General features: G+C 43.2%; 1 long non-coding RNA gene across 1 annotated transcript in view; it reads right to left on the bottom strand.

Annotated features, from left to right (window-relative positions):
- The window catches only part of LOC130708994 (uncharacterized), an 84,656-nt gene that overhangs the window by 26,739 nt on the left and 30,263 nt on the right, over nt 1–27,654 (bottom strand). The window contains exon 3 of the long non-coding RNA XR_009009398.1: nt 23,709–24,063. This is a non-coding gene — a long non-coding RNA (uncharacterized LOC130708994). The remainder of the gene's footprint in view (nt 1–23,708; nt 24,064–27,654) is intronic.

Genomic DNA, 27,654 nt, shown 5'->3' with positions numbered 1-27,654 from the left:
CGTGAGCCACAACTACTGAGCCCATGTGCCACAACTACTGAAGCCCGCGCACCTAGAGCCTGTGCTCCGCAACAAGAGAAGCCACTGCAATGAGAAGCCCGTGCACCGCAATGAAGAGTAGGCCTCGCTCGCCGCAACTAGAGAAAGCCTGCGCGCAGCAACAAAGACCCAACACAGCCAAAAATAAATAAATAAAATAAATTAATTAATTAAAAAAAAAAAGAAAAGGTTTTGGGGGAGAGGTGGAGTCTTGAAGGAAGGAGAGGAGTGAGCCCAAAGATGATCAAAGGGGTGGATGGAAAGACATTCCAAGTGGAGTTTACAGCCTGTGCAGGGCACAGAGGCCAGAAAGGAAAAGAGGTGGGAAGAGAGCAAGGGAGACCGAGAGGGCGAAGTGAAGGGGTGAGGGAGGACCAGGGTCGGGGGATGTTGCTGAGCTCTCGCACGTCTGGGGAGCTGCCAGTTCAAGGTCAGGGGCAGAGGGAGATGAGGCGAGGAGTCCGGGCTTTCCTCTTCCGCAGCGCTAACAAGCCCAGTCCCTTCCGCTACTTCTCATAGGACACAGGAGGCTTTCTCCCCAGAAGTATGGGGCTTGAAAACCCCAGCTTTCCTCCTCTTATCTCTCCTCTAGCGAAGTGAGTTGTCTACACCAGGGGTCCCCAACCCCCAGACCGCAGACCGGTATCAGTCTGCGGCCTGTTAGGACCCGGGCCGCACAGCAGGAGGTGAGCGGCGGGCGAGCGAGTGACGCTTCACTTGCCGCTCCCCATCCGCTCCTCGTTGCTCCCCATCGACCCCATTGCTGGCATTACCGCCTGAATCATTCCCCCAGTGGCCCCATCCGAGGAAAAACTGTATTCCTCGAAACCGGTCCCTGGTGCCAGAAAGGTTGGGGACCGCAGGTCTACACCACAGCCATCCGAGCACAGATGGAGCAGATGAATCCTCTCCAGGTCGGCAGTATAGACGTTTACACAGCATTGAGCCCAGTTTGCTGTGCTTTATAACAATCAACGTCTGGCATTTGTTTCGTGGAGTAACTAATGCTGCCACCGACCACTTCCTCTTCACTCTTGCCTGTTCCCCAGGAACATGCTCTTTTTATGTTGCTTTGTTTCCTTATGCCTCAAGTATAACTACTCAGCTTCTTCCTGCAGCTTCATTCTCTGAACCTAGGTCAATGTTAATTCGGGAGTCTTAACGTCCCCCTTCCCCCAGGCAACATGGCATAGTGGTAAGAAGAGTCTTCAGAGTCAGAAAGATCTGAGTTTGAATCTTGGCTCAGCTAGTTATTAACTGTGTGACTTCAGGCAAGTGACTTAACCTGTCTGAGCTTCAATTTCCTCATCTGTGTAATGGGGACAGTATTCTTTAGAGCTGTGAAGAGCTTAGCTAATTTAGGTAATGTCCTTGGTACACAGTAGACATGGGAGTATGGATGGCTATTAATAATAAAAACAACAGTAGTACTAATGATGATGACCTGGTACTTCTACTCACAGCCCTGGATCTACTGACTTAGAATTTCAGTTTTCCCATCTATTAAGTGAGGATAATAGCAATTATTTGGTAGAGTTATTTGGGGATCCAATGTGATAAAAATGTGTAAAACACACAGTGGGCTCTTGGAGCATGGGTATATCACCGTCTCCTCGCCCTCCAGGGCATCCTTCCCCTTTTAGCTGTCACATCCATCACTAGGCCCTTTCCCTCCATCTTGAGATGCTCCGGGCAGGGGTCTCAAGCGCTTTCTAGGCAAACGGCCTCCGAGATGAGGTTCTCCTATTTGGGTTGCGCAAGATCAAAGAGTCATTTTTTCTGTCCCTTGTTTCTCTCTTGTTCTCTCTTGCCTGTTATAGGTTGAATTGTGTCCCTCACTCTCTCCCCCACAAAGGTACCTTGCATTCCTAAGGCCCAGTACCTGTGAATGTGACCTTATTTGGAAATAGGGTCTGCAGATTTAATCAAGTTAAGATGAGGTCATCAGGGTGGGCTCTAATCCAATATGACTGTTATCCTGACAAGAAGACAAGAGAAGCCACGTGGAGCTAGAGGCACGCAGCGAGGAGACAGCAGTGTGAAGACAGAGGGAGATTGGAGTTTTGTCACCACAAGGCAAGGAACACCTGGGGCTGCCAGAAGCTGGAAGAGACAAGCAAGCCTCCTCCCCTAGAGGCTTCAGAGAGCTCATGGCCTCACCAACACCTTGATTTCAGACTTCTGGTCTCCAGAACTGTGAGAGAATACATTTTGGTAATTTCGAGGCAATCAGTGTGTGGTACTTCGTTACACAGCCCTAGGAAACTAACACACTGGCTATGTTACTAGTTTGAATCCACATGACTGAGAGGTTTATTCATTTGTGAAACAAACATTCCTAAGCCCACCTTTAGGATTAACTAGTTGTTTATCCAAATTAGGGATGTATTATGCAGTTATGTATAACATAAAATAGATCAAATGGAGTAAGGTTAGGCTGATGAGGAAGGGGAAAAAAACTGCTTAAGAAGACTCAAAACCCTACCTTATGGATGGATAAGAGACAGCAACTTTCTGTAAGAGCTGGAAGGGTCTTACGTGAATGTCAAGGCGGGAAGGGTAACAGGAGGTCATGATTCAGATGTCTCTGGGGAGCTGGCATTTTCTTGCTGATTTGATCTAAGATTCCAGCTTATGAAGAGATGAGGTTTACAGACTAAAAATTAGCCACAAGGTACAACTTTACTCCTGGCTTAACAGAAGACTGAAAAAATAAAGCAAGTAGCTTGTCAGAACTTGCAGGCCAGCGTGAGATGCCGTGGTTTGAACAAAACTGAGTTGGCCTGCGTATGAATTACAGGAAGAAAGGAAGGAAGAAACTGAGCTCTAAGGCTATTTATTCCTTTTCTGTGGGACACGCTGAAGAAAAGATCGAGTCTCGTGTCACAGACCCAGCGGGAAAACATGGGGCCAGATGGGGCTGAAGGGGTGTGAGTCACCAGCATCCCGCTCTCAGGAGCTCCATATTTGGGAGCCCAGCAAAGGCTCATCATGATTCTAATGGAGCCGTCTTGGTTCTGGGGCTGCTGCGAGCTTCAGCCAAATGTGTGTAGGTCTTAAAAGTTAGAATGGATGGTAATGGCCTTGGACTCACACAGCCTCATGTTTCAGGGAAAAATACTTAGAGCTCAGCTGGGTGGGGACGGAGGAGGAAACTGGGGTACACACTGTTGAAGGCATGATCAGATCTGATGGGGACGGGCATGTGCCCACCGCCGGCCAATCAGAACTCTCCATTGTCCTGGCCACAGAATTGGCTTAGGAATGGGCACAGGGCACACGTCAGCCCAAAGAGAGTCAATCTAGCGACTTTTGCACAGACTATGTCGGGAATGAGATGCAGTCAGATGGGTGGCTGAGAGAACAGTGTGTTCCCGGAGCTGCTGGGGGCACCTTGTTACTGTTGGAAGAGTCAGCTTGGGTGAGCTCAGGGATGGAGAGAGAGACTCAGTCCTGATGAGACTGCGCCCCTGTATCCAGCTGTGCCCAAAGCTCCTTTCTGTTACATGAGCCAATACGCTCCATCCTTTTATTTTCTTAAGCCATTAGCAGTTAGGTTTCTTTTACTGGCAACCTAAAGAGTTCTGACTGATACGCAGACCTCAGCAAGACACAATAGGACCACAGCACATACCACAAAAGTATATAGAAGCCAGACAGAAGATTCAACCTGTATGCACACGGCATATTGGACCCGAGGGCTTGTAAAATAGAGAGGGTATAAACACAGGAATGGTTACAAGAGTATTTTAGAGTATTTTAAAACACAAAATGATGGTGTTATTTCTTTAAATACTTCTGGAATTAGGGAATAAAGACAAAGTTCAAAAAAACATGATAATCTGAATCCTTGCAGTAATATGGCATCATCACCACCACCACCGCCATCATCATCATTTCATCCCAAAGGCAAGAAGTGTGGGTTTTGTCTAGGCTCTGACTTAGGGCAACCGACTCACCCAGGTTTGTCCAGTGGGACTGTCCCGTTTGAAAACTGGAAGTCCCCCATCCTCTGGACTCCCTTAGTCCCTGGACGGTGAGTCATGCCATGTTTTGGGGAGCTCCATGTTTTTTTAAAGCGTCACAGCGGCCCCTGCAGAAGGGGGAGGGGTGCCAAGTGACCTCTTCTGCTTTGGTCATCGGGGTTTCTCTTCTGTATGTTTTAAAAGTCGGAGATTTCATTCGGGGGCAGGGAAACCTGCTCTCCGAGGGACCTCCCTCTAGAATTCCATGATTTAATTATTTTTGTTACAGGACAAATTGGCTCTTATAGACCAGTGGTTCCTGCACCCGGCTGATCCTAAGAGTCACCTGGGAAACTTTGAAACGATATAGGTTCCTGGCTGCCACACCTGGAGGTTCTGACTCAGGTGGAATCGGGTGGAGCCAGAGGTCTGTATTTTTAAAAATCTTTGCAAGTGACATATACATATAAATTATTCACAAATGTCGGTATGTTAACAACCATTAGTAGTAAATCACTTTCCACACACCTCACCAATGGCTAAGACATACCATTGTTTGAGACACGATGTTCCAGTTCAGCTTAAACTTTCCGGGCACTGGGAGGGCTTGTGAAAACACAGCTCACTGGTCCCCACCCTCAGGCTTTCTGCTTCTGTGGGGCTGGGGTGACAGGGAATTTGCCCTTCCAGATGCTCCCAGGAGGCCATCAACTACCTTGAGTAGCACCGTTGCAGACTGTAAGCTCAGCTGAGTGTCTAGTCGGGTCTCCTTAATCTTTGTTATTATTATTACTCTCTCATCTCCCCCTAGGATGGTAGTCTGTAAATTGTTGATAAATGAACACGTGGATAAATGTTTTATGGGCCTCAACGACAGTGACTTTTCCACCAACTTTCTGAAGAATATTGTTTCCTACACCCCTTAGCATGTCAGAAAGGTTCTGCTGGTTATCTAAGGAATATTGATTGTATTATAGGACCTCAGCTGAGGACATGAGTGGGAACAACAGGATTTCCGGCTCTCGGCTTTAGGGGCTTTGTGCTGAATACAATAAAGTAAGGGCTGCCTCTATCCTGGGGCCTCCAGCCACGCCCACTGGACTCTCTCAAAGACTCCATTTTGCTTGTTTGTCACTTTCTAAGGCTGGTAGGTTTATTTTTCACCCGCTAACTCCTTTCTGGCTTTCTTTAGCTTGTCGTCACATTTACGTTTTTAAATTGATTTGCTGGGACATTACCCAAGCATATTCTGGTTGCAATGATTTTTTATTCCTGTGGGTAAACTTGTCATTATCTCTCTGGAAGCCTAAGAATGGCTATTCCAATCTCTGCTCGGGCTGTGCAGGACCCCTAACGGTCCCCTCATCCTCTGGCCTGTTTGTTCTCTGTTGGTGCCGGTACAGCTGTGGGCACCTTGGCACTGTCTTCCCACGCATCTTCACTAGTTAAAGGAATGTTTCTTGGACTACAGAGATCTATGCATGGCTGCAACCCAGACCTCAACCCAGACACACCCCAAACAAAGTTAGAAAGGAAGAGAAAGCCACTGACCATTATTAGCCACTAAATAGGGGAGCATCTTATCCAAGTTCTGCAGGAACATTCAGATGGTGTTTAAGTGGCTTTGCAACTTTTATGTAAGTGCTTGAAGTAAGAAACAGCACCCAGAAAAACACTAATAATACTAATAATAGAATTTAAAGGTTTCCTATTTATTTCAGATTCCTGCTACCATAATGATATTACAAACAGCTGCTTAGTTGGTATACTGTCTCGTTACCCTCGAGAAAATGAGTGTCCAAACGAGCAGGAAACAGAGAGCCTTCCTAACTTTCCTCCCTGATAAGAGGGTTTGGTTCTGATCAGAGTCCGTACATGGGAGAAATAATCCCTTCTAGATCAGTTCTACATCAGCCTAGCTGAATGGCCAAGTCTGTGGCAATGAGCAAAAGCCATTCATTACCCAGTCACTGTGGGTCCCGCCTCCAGAGCTAACTAGGCAACAACTAAAGGAGCAACCACTCTGCTATTTCATAATGTCAGCAGCATGACAGGGGCAATGCCTGTCTGATGCCATCCGTGGCAGAAATGCCAGCCAGTGAAGAACTGTCCTCTAGTGCAAACTGGTCTGGGAGGTTTGGAAGGTTCCAGAACTTTTTGATGTTGTGTTCATGACGTTTGTGTTTCAGGAAACGTCTCTCCCTGGCTGACAGGAAAATATCATGTTAGATAATAAATAAAACTGAGGATTTTTTTTTTAAGTTTTAACTTTCCATTTGGAGAATTAAGTTACTGTAGGGGGAAAATGGGTATTTCTCTTGTAGATATATGTTTGTGTGTGCGTGTGTGAGTGTGTGTGTGTGTATAAAATCTAAATGTGACCCTGGTACATGGGCAGGAGGAGAAATTAGTCCGAACAATGGCAGAGGCACAGATACTCAAGGAATATTTGGGAAATTGCATAGGAAAAAAATAAAGTCTTAATGAATGGTGTTATGCTAGCTTTCTTCCCTTTTCGTCTTTCTCTTTTTCTCCCTCCCTCTTTTGGATGTTCTGCCTCTTGCTTCTCCTCTGCATGTCTTAAGCCTTTCAGTAGCACCCTTGGGCCCAGCTACTAGCAACAAGAGCCACAACGAATACTTTGACCTCCATATTCTATGAGCTTCATTTCTTATTTTTTTTCTAGACTCCATTATTTATTCCTCAAATTAAAATATTAAACAACCCCGGTCACATTATTCTTTCATTTAATTCCCTTCTCAGTTTGCTTTTCTCACTGGAGGAAAAGATTTGTGTAGGTGCAAAAATCTGGCACTGGGTTGACTATAGCCATGCAGGAAATACCCACCTACACACGTGGGCTAAGTGATAAACCACCAAGCCCAAAGGTGAATCTCTTATTCAACGGCAATAATTAGGAATTGAACGTTAAAGGAACAGACCTTTACTGACCGGTTACCATGTGTAAATTCCATACGAGGCTCTATGGGGGACAGAAATGACTAAGAAGTTTACAAAAAGCTTCATTTATTAGAAGAGGCAGATGCATGACAATGAACTAAGCTAATGTGGAAATGAATTATTGCTCCAAGACTCTTCCTTTCATCATACTGTATGACCATATTGCAATAGCCATGGATAATGCATTATTTTTTAACTTAAATTTCTTTCCTTGCAAAGTTTCTCTTTTAGAATCAAACAATTGATGCAACATTCAAAGGATTCTGCTAGGCCTATTCCATTTCTAAATCTTTTTTTTTTTTAACTAAAAGATCCCTCTCAGTCAGCTGCAGTTAAGGACTCCAACTCAATACAGAGATTCCTTTGGTTCAGCCTAATAAAGTTGTGCCACAATTGTCTACAGCACCTTCACAGCTCGCTGATGGATACATCTGCCACCCATCCCACTGACAAAGCCAAAGACACAAAAACCTGGCGAAAGATGAAGTAGAGGGAATTCTGTGATTTAAGGAGATTGATTAACTGGTTTGCACTGGGAGGAGGTGGGCAGGAGAAATGCCTTTGTCAGAATTTTTTGAAGCCTAAAAACGATTTACAATTGGATGATTTCAAGTATCAAGTGAAGATTCACTATCTAGATCTTATAAAATAAAATTCTTAGGGCATTTAGATACGTATTCTGAAAAATGAGAGACATCAACAAAGCATGCCTAACTGAGTAGGAGGGAAAGATTGTGGTAAATCCAAAATATGCTCATTGAGGGCATTAAAGTACTAGACCGTGTCTACACTCTAGAAGTAGGTTTAATCAATGAGGATTCTGCACCATAGTGTGATATTACTTGTAGCTGGAGGAAGCTATGTCTTCAAAACAGCTACATTTAAAGGCTTCATCAGCTACAAGTCTGAGAAGGGAGGGATCTCCCTTCCTAGCAGAGGTCTGAAGAATACTCTTTTGTTTCTGCTTGCATGAAGTGAATAAACGCATGGATGTTTTTAAGTCAGGTAGATGTGAATTTAGATTCTTAGCTTTGTAGTCATTCTAAACCTCAGTCATTTTTTTCCATTTAATAATAATGGCTAAAAATATTTTAGAGCTTCCTAAGTGTAAAGCACTGTTGTAGGCAGTGGATATATTTTACTTCATCTAATTTCACAATAATCCAATGAGGTGATGTGCAAAAAAGAGTTAACACAGCTGGCCTGAGGCTGCTATCCTTAAAAAGCCTTGCTTACATGGTTGACCCTGAGCAGGCATCTGGGAACTTGGGTTTCAAGAGGGTTCCCACCATTCCCTGAGAAGAACTACTCACTGTACGTAACCATTTGTACAAACAATGGGGTTTACGCTGAACACCTGCTCCCTCCTGGGAGTCTGGAATTTTGGTATGTGCCACACAGAGGGTGCCCGAGTGACCGGCCCTCAGTCAAAACTCTAGCACTGAGTCTCCAGTGAGCTTCCCTGGTAGACAATACCTCACACCAGTCATAACTCGTTGCAGGAGGAATCGAGCATGTCTTGTGTGATTCCCTGGGAGATGAACCTTGGCAGCTTCTGCCTGGTTTCCTCCGGACTTTGCCCTGTGTACTTTTCCTTCTGCTGATTTTTTTTTTTTAACGTCTTTATTGGAGTATAATTGCTTTACAATGGTGTGTTAGTTTCTGCTGTATAACAAAGTGAATCAGCTATATGCATAAATATATCCCCATATCCCCTCCCTCCTGCGTCTCCCTCCCACCTTCCTTATCCCACCCCTCCAGGTGGTCACAAAGCACCGAGCTGATCTCCCTGTGCTATGCGGCTGCTTCCCACTAGCTATCTATTTTACATTTGGTAGTGTGTATATGTCCATGCCACTCTCTCACTTCGTCCCAGCTTACCCTTCCCCCTCCCCGTGTCCTCAAGTCCATTCTCTACATCTGTGTCTTTATTCCTGTCCTGCCCCTAGGTTCTTCAGAACCTTTTTATTTTTAGCTTCCATATATATGTGTTAGCATTCGGTGTTTGTTTTTCTCTTTCTGACTTACTTCACTCTGTATGACAGACTCTAGGTCCATCCAGCTTTACAACAAATGCTAAAGGAACTTCTCTAGGCAGGAAACACAAGAGAAGGAAAAGACCTACAAAAACAAACCCAAAACAATTAAGAAAATGGTAATGGGAACATACATATCGATAATTACCTTTTGCTGATTTTAATTTGTATCCATTTGATGTAATAGATCTTAGCTGTGGGTATGATTGTATGCTGGGTCCTGTGAATCATCCTAGTGAGACACTGAACCCGGGGGTGGGCTTGGGGACCCTGACACAGAGGTGTGACATTGTTATTACCTCAGTTTTAAAGGTGAGGAAGCTGATTCATGGAGAGGTTAAGTACCTGTCTTAAGGTCACACAGCAGGCACACGGCACAACCAGGATTTGAACTCAGGCAGTCTGGTTCCAGAGCCCTTGCTTCTAACCCCTACAGAGACTCTAGAATTATAGTAGCAATACCTCCTTCGTTGGGTGATTGTGAGTCAAAGGAGGAGTGTTTGCTTAGGACATACTAAATGCTCAATAAAACTACTATTATTTTGTTACGCAACAGCCATCTATCCCTTCCACCTGCTAATCCGGAAATCTACCATACATTTCCCACAGCTCAATGACAAGCAGAATGTCTTCAAGAAGTTGACACATCTATGAGGAGGAAAAAGGGAGGGGAATGGTATGGCACTCATCCCACTATTTTTTTAACAATAATATTTATTATAATACTTGTTCCTTACAAGCTAATTGGAGCCTCGACACCTTCCCTCCTCTTTCTTCACCTCTTCTGTGGTCTCCTCAGGTCCACTGGAGACTGGACACTGGACACTGTGGTGACAGTGATGGAATCAGTACAGCAGGCTGAGTGTTTAGAAGAACTGGGGCAGAGTTGGACAGGGATGGGTGGTTTTAGCTGAGCCCCTTTCATTATGGTAACCATATTTTCTACCAACCGTTCCCCAAATGGAACACGTTGTCTTACAACAGAATACTTAACATTCTGTTTGCTGAAATTATTTCTCAATCGTCCTCAATCTTTCCTACCTTTCAAACCTTCTAATTAATGCAGGAACATCCTGTTTATTTCCACTGAGGAAACTAAATGACCCCAGCATTCCACAGACCTATTCTTGCACTGCTTTCAAAGAGAAACAACTTTCTGCTAAATGCCTGTTTTCTCTGCATCACAGCAAGTGAATGGCAAGTTTCTATGATGGCTTAGTTGGTGGACCAAGATGTCCTAGTTAGCGCTGGAGTTGGCTAAAGCACAGTATATCTACATGGTAGAATTTGGAGGGTAAAGGAAGATGCCCCTGTTTTAAAACCTCATCTCCATCTACTCCCCAAAATCCCCTTTACTGGAGAAGCAAACATCTTATTTCATAGTAAGGAATATGACTTAAAATGTAACTAGCAGGAGAGTAATGGCTTGGCATTCCACCAAATGAAATCAATGAGATCAAATCCTTCCTTACAAGCACATTTTGATAAAAGTAGAGTTGGAAGGAGACCATGGATATCAGGTATTTGAAAAGAGGACTTTGTCATAACAATTGCCAGAAAAAGGAAATGGGATTTAGGAAGAAAAACTGGTGGTACCCAAGGATCACTTCACGAATACAGCAAGATTTTTCCATGGGAAATCTTGGCTTTTGGTGGTTAGCACTTTAAAAGCAATAGAGGAGAGATGGAAATAAAATTAAAAGCCTCCTATTTTCAAGTAAATGCATTTTTCAACTAAGAAAAATCAACGTCTTCACACCAAAGGCATCTATGCTGTAAGGATCCACCACAAGGAGTTTCTTAGTCATTAGATGAATGTCTTTAAGCAAATGACTTAGTTAAAAGACCAGGGTTTCAGTTCTAGCAGTTGTCATATGATCACTTGCCTGACTTCACATGGTCTCCTCAGTTTCATTATCTGTAGAGTGGAGGAGATAATAATACTCCCCAGTACTGCTGTGAACATTAAATAAGTTGGTTGATGTGGGTCAATGTTCTGACGGAATTGTAAGTTAGTACCTAAATGTTAGCTATTAACATTTTGATCCAATGATGTTAACTAGCACCAAGATTGAAGAGGAAAACCAAACATAAGACAATGACCTAGTTTTCACTGTACTGGACGTCAAGAAAGGAGGGTCACCTCAGGAGGAGAGCCTTATAGAGCTAAATTACAAATAGATAGGGTGCTGCAGTAAACTCACTACATGACTGGTCAAAATATTAGCCTTTCCCCATTGCAACCACCTTAATCCTTCCTCCTGGGTCTGTCTGGTTGAAATCACACACAGTGGTCTAAACAGGCAATGGCATCAATTAAGATTTAGGTCAGAGCCTCTGAAGTAGCCAGTGATTTAGTTTCTGGGATTAAGGAAGACAAAAATCTTACCAATGGCTGGATAAGAATAACATTCCTTTCTATTGTGATCATCCTACATCAAGGAAATGTTTGAAATTTAGGCAGCGTAGTATGACATGCCTGCTAAAGTTATTATATGGTTGAACTTTTGAAAAACACAGCGGCACAAATGTGTTTCATCAATCTTTCCTGTTGGTAAGAATCTTGGAGAAAGCAAATTTGACTCATCTCCCAGTGCAGTTCACTCTAAAATGGATCATTGTTCTAAAGGACTCATTTTGCCCTGTTGGATTCTGGGCCATCTGCTTGGGGTCGCCCCTCCCGTCACCATCATTGTAACATCCTGTGCTTGTTCCCAGAATGCTGCTGACTGTCATTAGGCTCAGAGTAAGCTGCAATTAGCAAGTCTCTCAGCTTGTCTCCCAAGGAACTTATTTTTCAGTGGAAAGTTTTGTCATGTTCCTGTCTGATTTTTTAACTCTTCCCTGGAGACCAAACTCCCCAGCTCAGTCCTTGGCACTGCGATTCTAAGAGTGAATGATACCATACCCTTTGGGACCAACTAATTACTGTAATTTCTTAAATTTAGCTAGTAGCTGTTTTGGCATCTTCCACGCGGTATCCCTTGCAAATTAATCCTGCCGAACTGTGAAATGTCTGGCTTTTCTGTTTGAACAATCAGAGATTTACAAGACAGGATCTTGGCTCTCCCAAGGCCTCTTCAGTGTGGTCAGGGGTAGTAAGCAAAAGCCTCCGTGTTTCAGGGACCCACTTGCACTTATTTACTGGGAGAAAGTGATAAGGTGTTTGCCAAGGTCACCCCGCTCAGTGACCTAGGGGCTGCTTAAAACTTACCGTGGATAACCACAGCTGCTTTTCCCGTCTCCCCCTGGGCCCACATGGCCATTTGCAAATTGAGAAGGAGAGATGGGGATGGAGGATAATCAGAAATCCAAACAGATGTCAGAAGGCTTAGAACTTAAAAGGCAAACAATGATGATTTATTTAACTTATAGGTAAAATAAACATAATTTAATCTATCAACTATATTTATTCCTGTGGTTTCTCATTAGCACAGAAAATCAAGAGTCGTCTATGCTTTAAAGGTTAATACAGGGAATTCCCTGGTGGTCCAGTGATTTGAACTCCAGGCTTTCACTGCAGAGGCTGTGGGTTCAATCCCTGGTCAAGGAACTAAGATCCTGCAAGCCACGCGGTGTGGCCAAAAAAAAAAAAAAAAGGTAATACAATTTTTTTTTTTTTTTCTATTTATTAATGAGTCACTCTGAGGTAACTACTCTAACACTTGGGCACCTTACAAATCAACACAAATGAAACAAAGGATCCCAGTAGTTTTCCGACTTTAAACTCGCTTGAAAAAAAGTTTCATGTTGGCAGGGACTGTTGGTCTTGTTCCCCTCAGTGCCCAGCACCCTGTAGGGACTCCATCAATATTTGCTGACTGATGACTGAGACGCAGGTTGGTCGACATGATAACAAAGGAAAGCTAACTTTAAAAAATCCTTCTTACATTTCCTTTCAATAATGGTACCTCTGTGATCCTGTTTATCACCTAGATAATGAGATATATACCATTTTGACTTTCTTTTCGGAGGTTGAATTGAATTAAATTGGATTGTTCCATTCATCCTAGAAGACTTTTCTATATATATATTTCCATACTCTCCTCTTCTGGAATTCTCTTTTCTTGTCAAACCCTACTCATTCTTTAGGTTCTGTCTCATTTTTGAAACCTTATTCTCTCTCCTCTTCCTCCTACCAGCTAATAAGTATCGAGTATTTAATGTGTCAAATACTGCTTTAGATACTTGGTGTATATTGAACACTCAAAGCCATGTATTGACTCAGAACCTTCAAAGCCAACCAGTGAGGTAGGACTGTTATTACCTCCTTTCTGCAGATGAGACACTGAGAAACAGAAAGGTAAAGTAAATTGCTCAAGAGCACACAGCGGCTGGGTGGTAGAGGAGGAATTCTAACCCAAGCGGTTGGCTCCAGAGCTGCCCTCTTAAAGATTCCACCAGTTACTTCAGCCCTCCTGGATCTGCCCATTTTCTGAGTTCCAATGATCGCTTTTTTTTTTTTTTTACGAGATAGATAATAATGACCATTTCATTAAAAATGGGCTTATACTATACATTCCATTGTATTTGTTGTTTTGAATTTAGTTCACATCTTTTCATATCTTGGTGTGTAGATCATCTTTATTCTTTTTTTAACAGTAACATAGTATTTCAAAGTGCGGATTGCCAAATTATAATAAGGACGTCACTGATGGACATTCTGATTGTGTTCACATTTTCAGTAACATGCACACTTTCATCTCAGTCTGAAAAGAAAAGAATCCTGGGCTAGGTTGAGCTCAAGTAGGGAGTGTTAGGCCAAGAAGATCACCTATGCTATTAAGAAATAAGTTATTCATCAGAGAGAAAATATGACACAGAACAGACCAACACTTCTCTAACTGGGTATTCAAGGAATGCTATTGGTGGGGATGTTAATTGGTGTATGTGAAACAATCTTTTCCCTCTGCAATACTTTGTTTAACTATGAAATAGACGTATCTCTCTGCTAAATCATCCTGGCAGGAACCCAGGAGGGCCAATCCCTGCATCAGAGGCCTGCTTAGAGTAAGATATTACACAAAAGCATGACTGAAGATTTCCTATAGCTAAAGCAAACAGCCAGCAACATTTTCTCTGAAAAAATGCTCAGGGCAAAAGTATTCTTTGCTCTGCTATGTTAAGTGGAACTCTGTTTTTCAATCAAGCTGTGATTAAAATACTAGAGCAGATTCAAATTTGCTTTCCTGCGGAAAGTCTGTTTTGCCTACAATGTGTGCAGCCCAAGAGGGTGGGCTTCTTGCTTTCACAAAGGATTGCCAGGCCTGCTGCCCACTCGTCTGGTGGCAGCTCCCACCGGGGCTTGGGAGGGGATGGGATGACTTCCCCTTCTGCCCTCCCATGACCTGCACTTGGGTCAAAGGGATCAGCTCGCAGGTCCCCGGAAGTGCATTGGTGCCCGGATGCCTTGCTTCTTTGCTCAGGCCACTTTTTCTTCCCATCACAATCTCCTCATGCTTTTCTATATCCTTCCTATTCTACAAAGACCATCCTGAGTCCGCCTCTCCTGAGGAGGCTTCCTGGCTTGAATGGTTCTTCTTCCCCTACACACTAGGCTCATTCCTAACACTCACTAGGTCATTCATTCATTCATCAGATATTTACTGAGCACCTACCAAGTGCTAGAGATATAACAGTGAACAGAACAAGTCCTGCACCCATGGAGCTGGCATTCCAGGGGAGGAAACAGACAATAAGCAAACACACAGGTACTCCTATGTTAGGTGATAATAAGTGCAGGTAGTGGAGTGGGTGTGTGAGATGGGGATGGGGCTATTTTATAAAGCATGGAAGGGGAGGGTGGCATGATAAGGTGACATGTGACTCAAGAGCTGAATGAGGAAAGGGAGGGGCCTGATGAGGAAAGGGAGGAACCTTGCACATATCTCCTGGAAGGTCCTTCTAGTTCAAAAGTCCTGAGTTGGGCACATGCTTGGCCTTTGGGGGAACATCAAGGAGGTCATTTAGCTACTTGTTAAACGTGATTTTTGTTTTACAAATGTATGCTCTCTCCTCAACTCAAATGTAAGATTCTTGAGAATGGGGCTTTATGTTGGAGATAATAGGTGACACATTTTGACAATGCTTTCTTCAGTAAAATTCCACTCTTTGAGGTACACCACTTTGTAGTACACATCCTTGGGCCCTCTCCAGCCCTTACCTAAAACTTTGATTGGATTACTACCCCTAGCTTTTGGCAGCTCAAATATCCTAATAAAATACCGATGTTCTTAGGGTGGAGGTCAGGTGTGTGAGCCTCCTATACCTGCGGCCACGTACAGCACTTAGCAAGCCAGCACAGGTAATCTCATCATTTTAAGAAAATGGATTCTCAGTTCTAGACAATATGAAGTAATGCCTTATTTAATGCCTCTCTTTGCTTCAGGAAAAAAACCAAAAATGCAAGGAAAAAAGAAACCAAGAAAGTAAACAACTTAAAGCAACCAAAGAAACAAACAAATACCATCGAGTGGTCTTAAGCCTTCCCAAATCAATCCTTCCAAAATCATAACACTTTCATTCAGTGGTTCTTTTATCTGTCTTGCCATAAAAATGAAGAAATTATGAGAAAATTAAATAACTATGTACTAAATACCTTGGCTATTTTATTTTAAATACCATTGTATGCAATTTGTTAATCCTCACTGTCATTCATAACTGAATTATATGTGCTTTTGAAAGCTGTATAATGGAGAGCATGTGGTGTACAATTGTTGAAATGTGTTTATGGTCGTCATATAATTCACAGCTGAGGTCCCTTGTCAACCATAAAGTCCATGAAGACACAACCTCACTAAATCCAATGCCATATTATAAGGAAAACTGGATTTGATTGACTCGAGTCATATTTGCAGTGCTTCCTGAAGGCATGAAACCTACTGTAAGTCGTTTTAATTCCTTGACCACTTCCCACATATGAGCTCCTTGAGGATGGGGACTTTATCTGCTTGGCTTCACTATAAGATCCTCAACACCATGCACAGTGCCTGGCCCAAACGGGGCTCTTAACAATTGTTGAATAAATAACTGTTAAATTATTTTCTAAAAGGAGATATGTTATCTGTGATGGTTAATTTCGTGTGTTACCTTGGTCAGCCCAAGATACCCGGATAAGCAGCACTATTCACAATAGCCAAAACATGGAAACAACCTAAATGTCCATCAACAGATGAATGGATAAAGAAGATGTGGTATGTATATACAGTGGAATATTACTCAGCCATAAAAAAGGATGAAATAATGCCATTTGAAGCAACATGGATGCAACTAGAGATTGTCATACTAAGTGAAGTAAGTCAGAAAGAGAAAGACAAATATAATACCACATGGTATCACTTATATGTGGAATCTAAAATATGGCACAAATGAACCTATCTACAAAACAGAAACAGACTCACAGACATAGAGAACAACAGACTTGTGGTTGCCAAGGGGGAGGGGGTCGGGAGAGGGAAGGACTGGGAGTTTGGGATGAGCAGATGTAAACTATCATATACAGGATGGATAAACAACAAGGTCCTACTGTAGAGCACAGGGAATTATATTCAATATCCTGTGGTAAACCATAATGGAAAAGAAACTTAAAAAAAAAGAATGTCTGTATGTGTATAACTGAGTCACTTTGCTGTACAGCAGAATTTGGAACAACATTGTAAATCAACTATACTTCAGTTTAAAAAAAAAAAATCAAGTTAAAAAAACATACCCGGATATTTGGTCAAACATTATGTCAGATGTTGCTGTGAAGTTATTTTTTTAAGTAGGATTAACATTGAAGTCAGTAGACTCTGAGCAAAGTGGTAACCCTCCATACTCTGGGTGGGCCTCATCTAATCAGATGAAGGCCTTAAGAGAAAAAAGACCGACTTCCGCTTCGAGCAAGAGTTCTGCCAGCAGACTGACTCTGCGCTCAACTGCAACATCAAATCTTCCCTGGGCCTCCAGCCTGCCAGTCTACTCTGTAGATTTTGAACTTGCCAGCTTCCATGAATGCATGAGTCATTTCCTTAAAATAATTCTCTCTTTATATGTACATATATACACACATCCTAATGGTTCTGTTTCTCTGCAGTATCCCTTAATCTTTTACTCTTTCAGTGAACTAGTCAATATATAAATGTAATGTACCAGGAAGTATCCTCACCCACCAAGACCCTACAGTCACCGAAGCCAGACCAGTGACACAACCCCTGACACTAGCAATTGACCTCAACTTCTCCACTCTGGTGGAGGGACAGAGAGCATTACCTCCTCAACGTTCTCTCTTGTGTTGTAAAGCCCCTGCACATTTTCCCTCTAGAGAAACAGGTGCTAAGAGAACACGGAACTTGCTACAGCCATGCTGCGATGCTGTTCTGTGAGAAGGCACAGGCTTACTACTGTGCTTTTCGGGGAAAATACTTGCCATGGTGATGCTGAGCCACTGATAGTATCACTTCCTCTAAATATTTCCACTCTTTATAAGTGAAGCTGTGGGTGGGGAATTTCAGAGTCACGGAACTAGTCCAAAGGTTACGAAAGGTTCACGGACACGGTACCATTTGATGACTGTGTGCTAATTAGTCCCATATACTCTAAGGAAAAGATGAATCTAAAAATACATCAGTGGGAAGGCGCCAGGGGAGTTTTGTATGAAATGTGGACTCTTCAGGATCTAGCAATGTGGTTAGTACTCATGGTGACCATTTGCTGATTGGGCGGAGGATGCTTCTGAAAACTAAGTTCCACATAGATCCTTGCCCCAGGGGTTTATGCGGTAGGGGAAGTGGACAGCGAGAGTGAAAGCGTTCCTTAATGTGCCCACAACCAGCACAGTTCTCCACCCAGGAGTCATTTTTATTTCTTCTTTCCCTCCATTTAAGGCCCCTTTCCTCCTTTGATGTCTTTTTCCTTTTGGCTCTCAAGTGCCTAATTCATTCACCTTTTATCCCCAGTTAAAACCTGTTTCTAACATGAGGCAAAGCTTCACGCCTCTGCTGGCGGGATTTTGTGCATGAGAGACGGAGAAATTTGGGAAGCATTGTGCCTTCTTGCAATCATACTCCGAGTCTTCACCTTTGGCAATGACCTAGCACTGTCAATCGATAGAGACGATAAATACATTGTCACTTGTTTACACAACAGAATGCTCTATAGCCGTGAAAATGAGTTGTCAGCACGTATTTACATCGACACAGATAACCCTCCAAAACAACGTTGAGCCACAGAGCCAGTTACGGAGGAACGCATATGGTATGATTACATGCGTGTAAAGTTCCCAAACAGGCAGAAATCAACTGCATATACACATAAACTATACATAAATTAATTTATATATAAATTGCACATACACATATGCATATATGTACACATAGAGGCACATCAGGCCAATCTGAAAAGTAACGGAATGTGATTAACACAAAACTTAAGACCGCAATTCCTTTCAAGGGTTGGGAAGGTGGACAGTGGGTACACGTGTATTTTTTTTCTTATTTCTACTATTATTTGGAATGTATGTACACATTATATGTACCTCTTTGTAGTATGAAGTGTTTTGCATTATTTTAAAATTTTTCTAAAATGAAATTTATCTGGATTATCAACCCTCGTTTCCCACCTTCCTTGGAAAGTGGAGGGAGGGCCCTGGGGGAGAACAGCTGCCTATAGAAATTAAATAGAGTTGAGGTATAGACCTCCTTTAATCAAAGCTTCTAATCTGAAGTGAATGTGAAAAGGAATGTGGATGCATTGGCACCTCTGCCTGTCACCTTATTTCACCACTGCTGAGTTACTCTGAACCCCCAGGGTTTGTCCTTAGGGCAGAACTGCCTTGCAGTGGAGCCTGGGGCTGCGTCGATTTCAAGCAGTCTTTCCCATCACTGCCTGGACGTTTGGGAGCCACTGTGGTCACAGTGAAGTTGCTTATTTTGATGACCAAAAAGCCTGCAGCACACAGAGTGGCTTGGACACCCCCTTCCGAGGACGTCCACGCCACACCTGGCCCTGCAGACTGCGTGGGATGGGACACGGCCGTGCCGTTGAGGGGCACCGCCTCTAGGGGAGCCCTGCCCAGTCTCTCAGTCAAGTCCCACATGCCGTGCCAGGGTTTCCATATCAAGTGTGCTGCCAGTACAATGAGTAACATGATTCTTTTCTTTAAACTGACTCACTTTTAGGGTGGTGGGGGACGGTGAATTGGAGGAAGGTGGTCAAAAGGCACAAACTTCCAGTTATAAATAAGTACTAGGGATGTCATGTGCAACATGATAAATATAATGAACACTGCTCTACGTCATATAGCAAAGTTTTTAAGAGAGTAAATCCTAAGAATTTTTGTCACAAGGAAAACATACTTTTTTTCAATGTCTTTAATGTTGTATCTATATGAGATGATGAATGTCTACTATGATAATCATTTCATGATGTATGTAAGTCAAATCATTATGTTGTACACCTTAAACTTATTCAGTGCTATATGTCGACCATATCTCAATAAAACTGGAAGAAAACAAAAACAAAAAAAGAAAAATAAATAGACACTTTTTTTTAAACTTAAAGACATGTAAATTAAAAAAAAAAAACTTCCATGCCACTCCTGCAAATAAAAACACATTGCCATTGTTGTTACTAGAAGGTAGTCATTAAAAAAATAAATGCAGGAAAACAAAACCATGATATTAAATTTTAGCTAGCTACCATTGCCTGCTGATGGCTTATAGCCTGAGGTCTACTTTCTCTTTGTGCCAAAGGTAAATGGCCACAGGTTAGAGGGGTCTTTAGGGTCTTTAGATCAGGTCTACAACAGAGGATCAAAAGAGAGAAATGGAAAAAGATTTCTCTGTGTGACAAAGTCTAGTGACTCAATGTGATTAAATGCCATATCTGGGTACCAAGTACCATATCAAATTATCATATTGTGTCCCACACTTTGGAACTTTTCATCAAATGAGTTTATGGGGAGACAGAGAAGCAGAGGGAAAGTGGAGGCGGTTTGCAGTAGGATGTGTCTTCACGTGGTGTAGTTTCGTACAGGACAGGATAAGTCTAAAGGAGCTTCCCCGTGCTGGTACCTGGGTCCTTTCTCCAAGTGGGACCTCACAAGGGAATGAGAAGGACCCTCCCCCCACCCCCCACCCCCGGCCCTTGAGTGGATATGAGGTGTGTTGCAGGGAGGGAAGGGTGAAAAGAGGAGAGGAAAGCCATTAAGGGCACATTACCAAGCCAGCTACCACTGTGGGCAACTGCAGTACAAGTCCAGGTGGAAATTTTGAGAAAAGGTGAAAGACTGTCTTAGAGTCATTCCACTCGGGCCCAAGGGAGCTGGGATATTTACAGCCCATTAGAGAGTTAATTTCTGGACGTTTTCATTTGTCTTTGGGCAATTACAGTGACCCTACCTGGCCTGGAGAAAGCCCTCAGGTCATGAGAGAAAGATGCAGGCTGTTAGAAGTCTGCCCAGTCCTGCTGAGGCCCGAAGGACGTAGGCAGGACTCTGACTGCTTCTACTACGCCCCTTCCCTGCTAGATACTTTAAAAATTGTTACCACGTTTAATCCTTACCCACAGCCCTTCCCGATAGCGATTAATTTCCCCTTATTTACATATAAAGGAAGAGGCACCGCGAGTTACGTCATTTGACCAAAGTCATACAGTCTGTGTTCTCCTGCACCTCTGGTTATACCTTTCTAGTCTTCTTTTTCCTTTCTTTTCTTAAAAAATATTGAGGTGAAACTCACATAATGTAAATTAGCCAATGTAAAGGGAACAATTCACTAACATTCAATATATTCACAATGCTGTGCAACCACCCCCTCTATCTAGTTCCAAAACATTTGTATCACCCCAAAAAGAGGCCCCATACCCATTAAGCAGTTGTCCTCCATATTTCCCTGCTCCCAGACCCCAATCTACATTCTGTTTCTATTGATTTACCTATTATGGACATTACATTTAAATGGAATCATACACTTTGGGGGCCTGGTTTTTTGAGGTTCATACACGTTGTAGCATGTATCAGACCTTCATTCTTTTTTTTTTTTTTTAATTTATTTTTGGCTGCTTTGGGTCTTTGTTGCTGCGTGCAGGCTTTCTCCAGTTGCGGCGAGCGGGGGCTACTCTTCGCGGTGGTGCACTGGCTTCTCACTGCGGTGGCCTCTCCTGTTGCGGAGCTCGGGCTCTAGGTGTGCAGGCTTCAGTAGCTGTGGCATGCAGGCTCAGTAGTTGTGGCTCGCGGGCTCTAGAGCACAGGCTCAGTAGTTGTGGCGCACAGGCTTAGTTGCTCCGCAGCATGTGGGATCCTCCTGGACCAGGCATCGAACCCGTGTCCCCTGCATTGGCAGGTGGACTCCCAACCACTGTGCCACCAGGGAAGCCCCAGAACCTTCATTCTTTTTTGTGGCTGAATAATATTCCATCGTATGGTTATACCAGAATTTATTTATCCATTCATCTGCTGATGGACATTTAAGCTGTTTCTACTTTTTCGCGATTGTGAACAGTGCTGGTGTGAAAGCATGAGCCCCTGTTTTCAATTCTTTGGGGTATATAGCTAGGAGTGGAATTGCTGGGTCATGTGGTAATTCTGTGTTTAACTTTTCAAGAAACTACCTAGTCTTCTTAGAGAGCTCATTCTCCTCTCCCTCTATTTAAATGTTAGGATTTCTTGAGGTTCCATCCTAAGCCACCCCCCTCATTTCTCACTTGATATTCTCTCTCAAGGATGTTTCATCCATACCCATGGCATCAATCAGCATCTATAGGTTCAGGATCCCCAGGACCCTGCTCTGAGCTCTAGACCAGCATGTCAACTGCCTGGCTGACGTCTGCCTTTGGATGTGTTCAAGGCCCTCCAAAATCATCCGTTCCAGAACTGAACTCAGCCCAGGCCTGGTCGTCCACCAGCTACTCTAGTCTCTGTGAGCGGCAAGCAGCATCAACATCCATATGGATGCCCCAACCAGAAAACTGGGGATCGTCTTCAACACTTCCCCTGGGACCTCCTTTCCTATTTACCCCCAAGTCCTGTTGCTTTTCCTTTCTCGATGACTCTTTACCTGTCTAGTTCTGCCTCTACTGCTACCATCCTCGTCTTGTCTGTACTCCCACTGGTATCCTTGCTTGGCTGACTGCATCAGCCTTCTAACCGGTCTCCCTGTCAGCAGGTGTGGCCCATCCCATCCATTCCCCACACAGTAGCAAAAGGGATTTCTTAAAAATGCAGATCAGACCATGACACCCCAAGCTTCTCCACCAGTTTTAGAATAAACAGCATCTTCAACGCTGCCTCTTTCTCCAGTCTCGTCTTGAGCCACTCTTCTCTTCCCTCTGGCCACACTGGCCTTAATTTAGCTGGACAATTCGGGTCTCCCGCCCAGGGAGCGCCATAAGCTGCTCCCTGCACCTGGCAGTAGCCAGCCCTTTGCCTTGTTCATGCCTGTTCTTCTCCAGTTGTCATGGCCCCTGTGCTATGGAAACCTCGCTGACGCCCAGACAGATCACGCTCCCCTGCGATGTGCTCTGGTCCTCATTGCACTTGGGTAATGATTAATCAACAGACTACAAGCTTTTGGGGGGCAGGGCAATGTCAGTTTTGCTCCATCTTACTTAAGTTTTGACTTAAAAGTGGCTTCCACACCGTGAATACTCACTAGAGACTTGTACAATAATTTAGTGACCTAATTCACAAGAAACGGTGGAGCTCTAACATGAAACTGATTTCACACCCTGCCCTTTCCACTGCTCCCCTTTGCTCCATTCTTAGAACAGAAATGTCCTTAAAAATAAGCAAACTTGGGAGCAAACAGAAACAAGGAGGAAAACCGCTTGGCTGGTTCCCAGGGTTCTGTCGTGGAGGCTAGTTCTTCACACCCACTTCTGGGTGGGAAACCAGCTGCTGGGGGGAAGGGAGGGGCTCTCCAAGCAGGAGCTGAAAAGACCAGAGGCCCCTCCCTCACCTCTGGTCACTAGCTCGGGGACTAGCCTCCTCACCAAACTCCTGGCAGCTTGAGAGCGCATCTGACCCTTTTAGAAGGGCTTTTCCTCTTTAAAGCTGTATGTATTCTTCATTTTGAAGTAATTTCAGCACGATAAAAAGTTGCCTCAAGTCTTTTGCGGAAGAAAGGCAATTGAATGAATGAACACATTAAATGGATTAATATACAGAGAAAAGTAAGGGTGGAGCTGTTCGGGTGGCCCAGTGTGGACACAGAGAACAGTGTAATTTGTCCCCAACCCCTTAGAGGGGATACTAATGACCCATTCTCTGCAGAGCCTGGACACACACAGAGTCTGATTCTCATCACCACTTCTTGCCCCTCCATCATTCCGATAGAGGCTGAAAACGACATTATAAATGACACTAATCCACCATAAATTGTAAGTGACAGCCCGCACTTAGAGGTTCTGAAATAATGAGGACAAGTAAAAGCTCAGGGTCATTTCAGGTAAGCTCTCCAAAGCCGGTAGGAAGGGGGAGGGGCCGTGTATTTTACACACCAGGAAGCACCTACCCAGGAAGATGTGAAACTAGAATCACATAGGTATTAAGTTGCACCCTGAAGGAGGAGACTCTTTCCTCCTGAGGCCTGCTGAGTCCCTCCCAGCAGCTGCAGATAAGGGTGCCCCCAGCAGGGAACACAGCTGGTTGTCTGACACCAACTCAGGAAGTCAGAGTCTGAGTGAGCCCCCTGCCTTCCCCTCAGGCCGCAGCAAGTGTCTGGGAACTCACCCAGGGCGGAAGGCTGTGGGATCCTCTGGTCGCGTCCTTGCCCTCCCTCTGGGCAGGCAGGCGGGAGGTGGCGGCTCAGTCCTGCCTCATGGCCGTGCTTCTGTCTTGCTGCAGCCGCTAGACTTCCTTCTGAAGGCAGCTGTGAGCATTTCCCCACAGAGCAACTGCACACGCAGACTGTGAATGGCGACCTTGTGGGTGTTTTTCCTTCCGGTTGCTGTGAAGTGATGTTGTCTCAGTTCATTTCCTCTCTGTGCATCTTTTTTTTTTCCCCTCTGTCAGACCTCCTGACACACTGAGGACCACTGGTTGTTTAGGGACAGGCGAGCCATCTAGTTCGGATCGGCGCCGTTTGCTATTTTGAGAAAGAGATCTTTAGATTAGGATCACCATGAAATTCTGTGAGATGTACTTTCTAAGTGGCACAAGCACCTTTCTAGGCTGCACTGAGGCAAAAATTAGGCTTTTCAAGACTAATCAATTTAGGATTTTGTGGTTTTATGAGCTCAATATGTTCTAAAGAGTTCTACTATAAATTGACATGAAACATCCTTTCATTTGACAAGTATTTATTGAGCCTGTACTCTGTGTGCTGGGGGCTAGGTACCCAAACAGATCATTCCTACGTACAACGTGATATAGAAGCCTAGATTTGATTATGTGAAAGGGAATTTGAAAGTATTTCATCCCAAACCCTTGTCTTCTTCCAGCTGGGCATTTGAGTAGCATACAAGGGGAAGTACTCTGAGACTGACCACCTGGGTTTGAATCATGGCTCTACTCTTTAAATACTTTTGATCCTTCTGTGCCTCAACTTCCTCATCTGTAAAATGGGAATAATAAAAAGGCTGCTGTGAGAATTGAATGAGTTAGTATATGTATTCAAAGAGCACCTGGCACAATAAATAAGTAAACAGCATATGCATGCTTACCATTATTATTAGTGGCAAATTATACATAACTTCAGTCCTTGGTTTTTTTTCCTTTTTTGCCCCGCTTCCCACCCCTTGCTGGCGCCTAGGAAATGACTTGGGGGCATAGCGGATTGAGGGAAGAGGGAGATGGTTTGAATGACTGATATTCCGAAATGATGTGGTGGTGCCTGATATTTCTGCTCCTGCCTGCTCCACCCCCGAGACAAGGACAGGGCTGTCCTTGGCCTTCCCCTCATCTTTACACTCTGCTCATGCTGTCTGTTGCACTCTTGCGACTTCTGTTTTCTTGTTGTTTTGTTTTGTTTAGTTTTAATTTCCTGTAATACTTCTCTGAAACTCAGATCCACGTTATTTAGTTTTAAATGTCGAGCTGGCCTGAATCATGCTAAGAAATACTCTGTCCGTAAACAGATGCTACCTTTAAACAAAGAAACAAAAACTCAGCTCAATGCCTTGTGCAATTGGGACTTATAAATACATCAACAATAAGAAGATCTATATTAATCTTTATACATGTACATAATTAGCAAACTTCATGGTACAAATACCATTAAGGTACTCCATTTTTTTTCATTCTCTTCCCTTTCCTTAAAAAACTATTCTTGAGTACATGCTATATATCAGGAACTGGTCCAGATTTGAGGTAGAGTTATTCTAAGTTTTTATTTTATAGTGCAGAGTATTTATTCATGATACATAATAGAGGTAGAAGAGAAGTACAGACAGTAAATAATTTTTTCAAAATGCTCCCCTATGCATTTCCCATATCAGTAAAATACCATTATCAGTAAAATATTATTTGCTTCATTAGATGTTTGTGCAGTATAAATTTAAATGCTAAATTTTAGAAAAAATAGTTTACAGTTATACAGTGTAACTTGAAGATTAATGCTATCTAGTTGTTTCCATAAGTCAATGATACCCTAGATATTCTAAAAAAAAACTAAGCTTGGGCTTCTTTTAAATAAAGTCCTTGAGTTTGGCAACTTGATTATCCTTAACTCTGTTATTTCATCTACATCCTCATGGCTTCTTTCCCCACTTTGAGCTGCCTGGACCTCCCACTGCTGAGCTCTTCAGGATGGAGAGAGGGTACATCTGTGAAGGCAAACTAAGGAGCTCAGACTTTGTCCAAAAACAGATCAGATTTGTTTGCAAAAAAACAAGTTAAATATTTTTCCCACTTGGAAAGATGGAAGTTTCCTACGTCTGTTTTCCTACTTACAGTCTTAGATTTCCTTCTTCTTTTTTTTTTTTTGTGGTTTGTTTTCTTCTTTTCATTAGTGGCAGGTTATGCCACATATCAAAATTTTGACAAACCACAGATGGTTCTGACAAAAAACAAACAAGTGTAATTTGTAATCACTGTATCCAATGAAGACTGTGTTTACATTTTCATCTTTATTTACACAGTCTTCTTGACTGCTTTAATTAGCTTCTTCATGCCATCTCAGATTGCTGGAATCTCAGCACCACAGAATGGTTTATAACTACCTGTTAAGCAGTAGCCAACCTCCAGGCAATGGTTTTGAATCTGTCATGAATATTTGGTCCAAGCAGGGCCTGCTGTATGAAGTGGAGGCTGAGGGGTGAAGGAGAAAGAAGTGAGGAGAATTTGAGAAGATAAAAAGTTTAAAAAGTCTATGGCCAAGCTGTGTCCGTGTGTGTGTGTGTGTGTGTGTGTGTGTGTGTGTGTGTGTGTGTATTTATGATTCCATTTGCTTGACTCATTTCCCTCCACGACTGAAGACAGTATTAGCCCTGGGGAATCAGCTGCCCACTAAGGAATTTAAATGAATATGCTCAAGAGTTGGTTTGGCACGTTTTACGAGCAGCGTTGTCTAGTATTATAACGTATGCCTCCTCCCTTCTCGGGACTGTGAGTTGGTCTTGTGGTTTTCATTTTTAGATGAAGAAATCAGAGTTCAAAAAGATACAGCTCATTTGTCCATTCAATAACTATTGTGGACCTGAAAACTCCTCTGAGCTTTCCTGCACATTTTTGATATACCAGTTCACAAGACTCAGGGCCTGCACTCAAGAAACTCATAGCTTAGTTGGTAGATTATCTAGTGAGATCACGATTCCCCTTAGTGGGTTCACTCACGATATTAAAAGCATTTATTGAACAAGTGCTATGATAAATAAAAAATGAATGAAAATCAGCTCCTAAGAGAAATTACAGTCTAGTAGGCATGACAAAATGAACCTTATTCACCTTCCTCTTTTGTTCTCTTGCTGCTTACAACCCTCCTGTTCTCTCTCTTGTAACAGGACATCTTTGTCTTCTGTCTCTTCTGTTCTCCCATCCATCAACAAAGTCCTAGAGTGTCGCGCTCTTACATTGCCAGAACCCCATGGAAAGCTATTTCAGTAACATGTTAATGTCGATTTCCTTGTTCTTGTTCTTCTGGGTGTTCACCCATTCCCAGCCCTAGGTGGAAGTTCAATCTACTTTCTCTCATGCTTCAGAGCAACCCAGACTCACTGGGAAAAGTTAACAAAGGCCAAATTGTTTCCTGGCATCTCTCTCTCAGTAACCTCAACTGAGGCCCTTCTGCTGCTCAGGAATCTTCTCACTCATTTCCTACTGTCAGGTCTTCTTTCCAAACTCTCCTCTCTCTCCAGAAGCTCTGAGCCCAGCCCTGAGCTCACACCATGCAGAGGTAAGATGCTGATGTGAGCTTTTTCAGCGTCCCTCATGATCTCTGCAGAATTTCACTCTTTCGTCCATCCAGCTCCTCATTCTCTGCTCATTCTTCAATCCTTTGAATTATAGTTTCAAGCATTACCATTGGATTAATAAAAATAGTAATAGCTACCATTTTTGATGTTTATCATTAGGAGGAAAATGACATTTTCATAGATGAAACCATTCTTCTAGCTCACAGAACAGCTGTTTGAAGAAACATGGGTTCCAAGAAGAGCTAAAGGAAGAAAGACTGAATTCTTTTTAGGACAGAACTGATGACAAACATAAAGGGTTCTGATTTATTGGAGGCATTCATTGC

This window comes from Balaenoptera acutorostrata, chromosome 10 (assembly GCF_949987535.1).
Source record: "Balaenoptera acutorostrata chromosome 10, mBalAcu1.1, whole genome shotgun sequence".
Lineage (NCBI taxonomy): Eukaryota > Metazoa > Chordata > Mammalia > Artiodactyla > Balaenopteridae > Balaenoptera > Balaenoptera acutorostrata.
The sequence above is the reverse complement of the archived record's forward strand: the minus strand, read 5'-3'. Positions and strand labels throughout refer to the sequence as shown.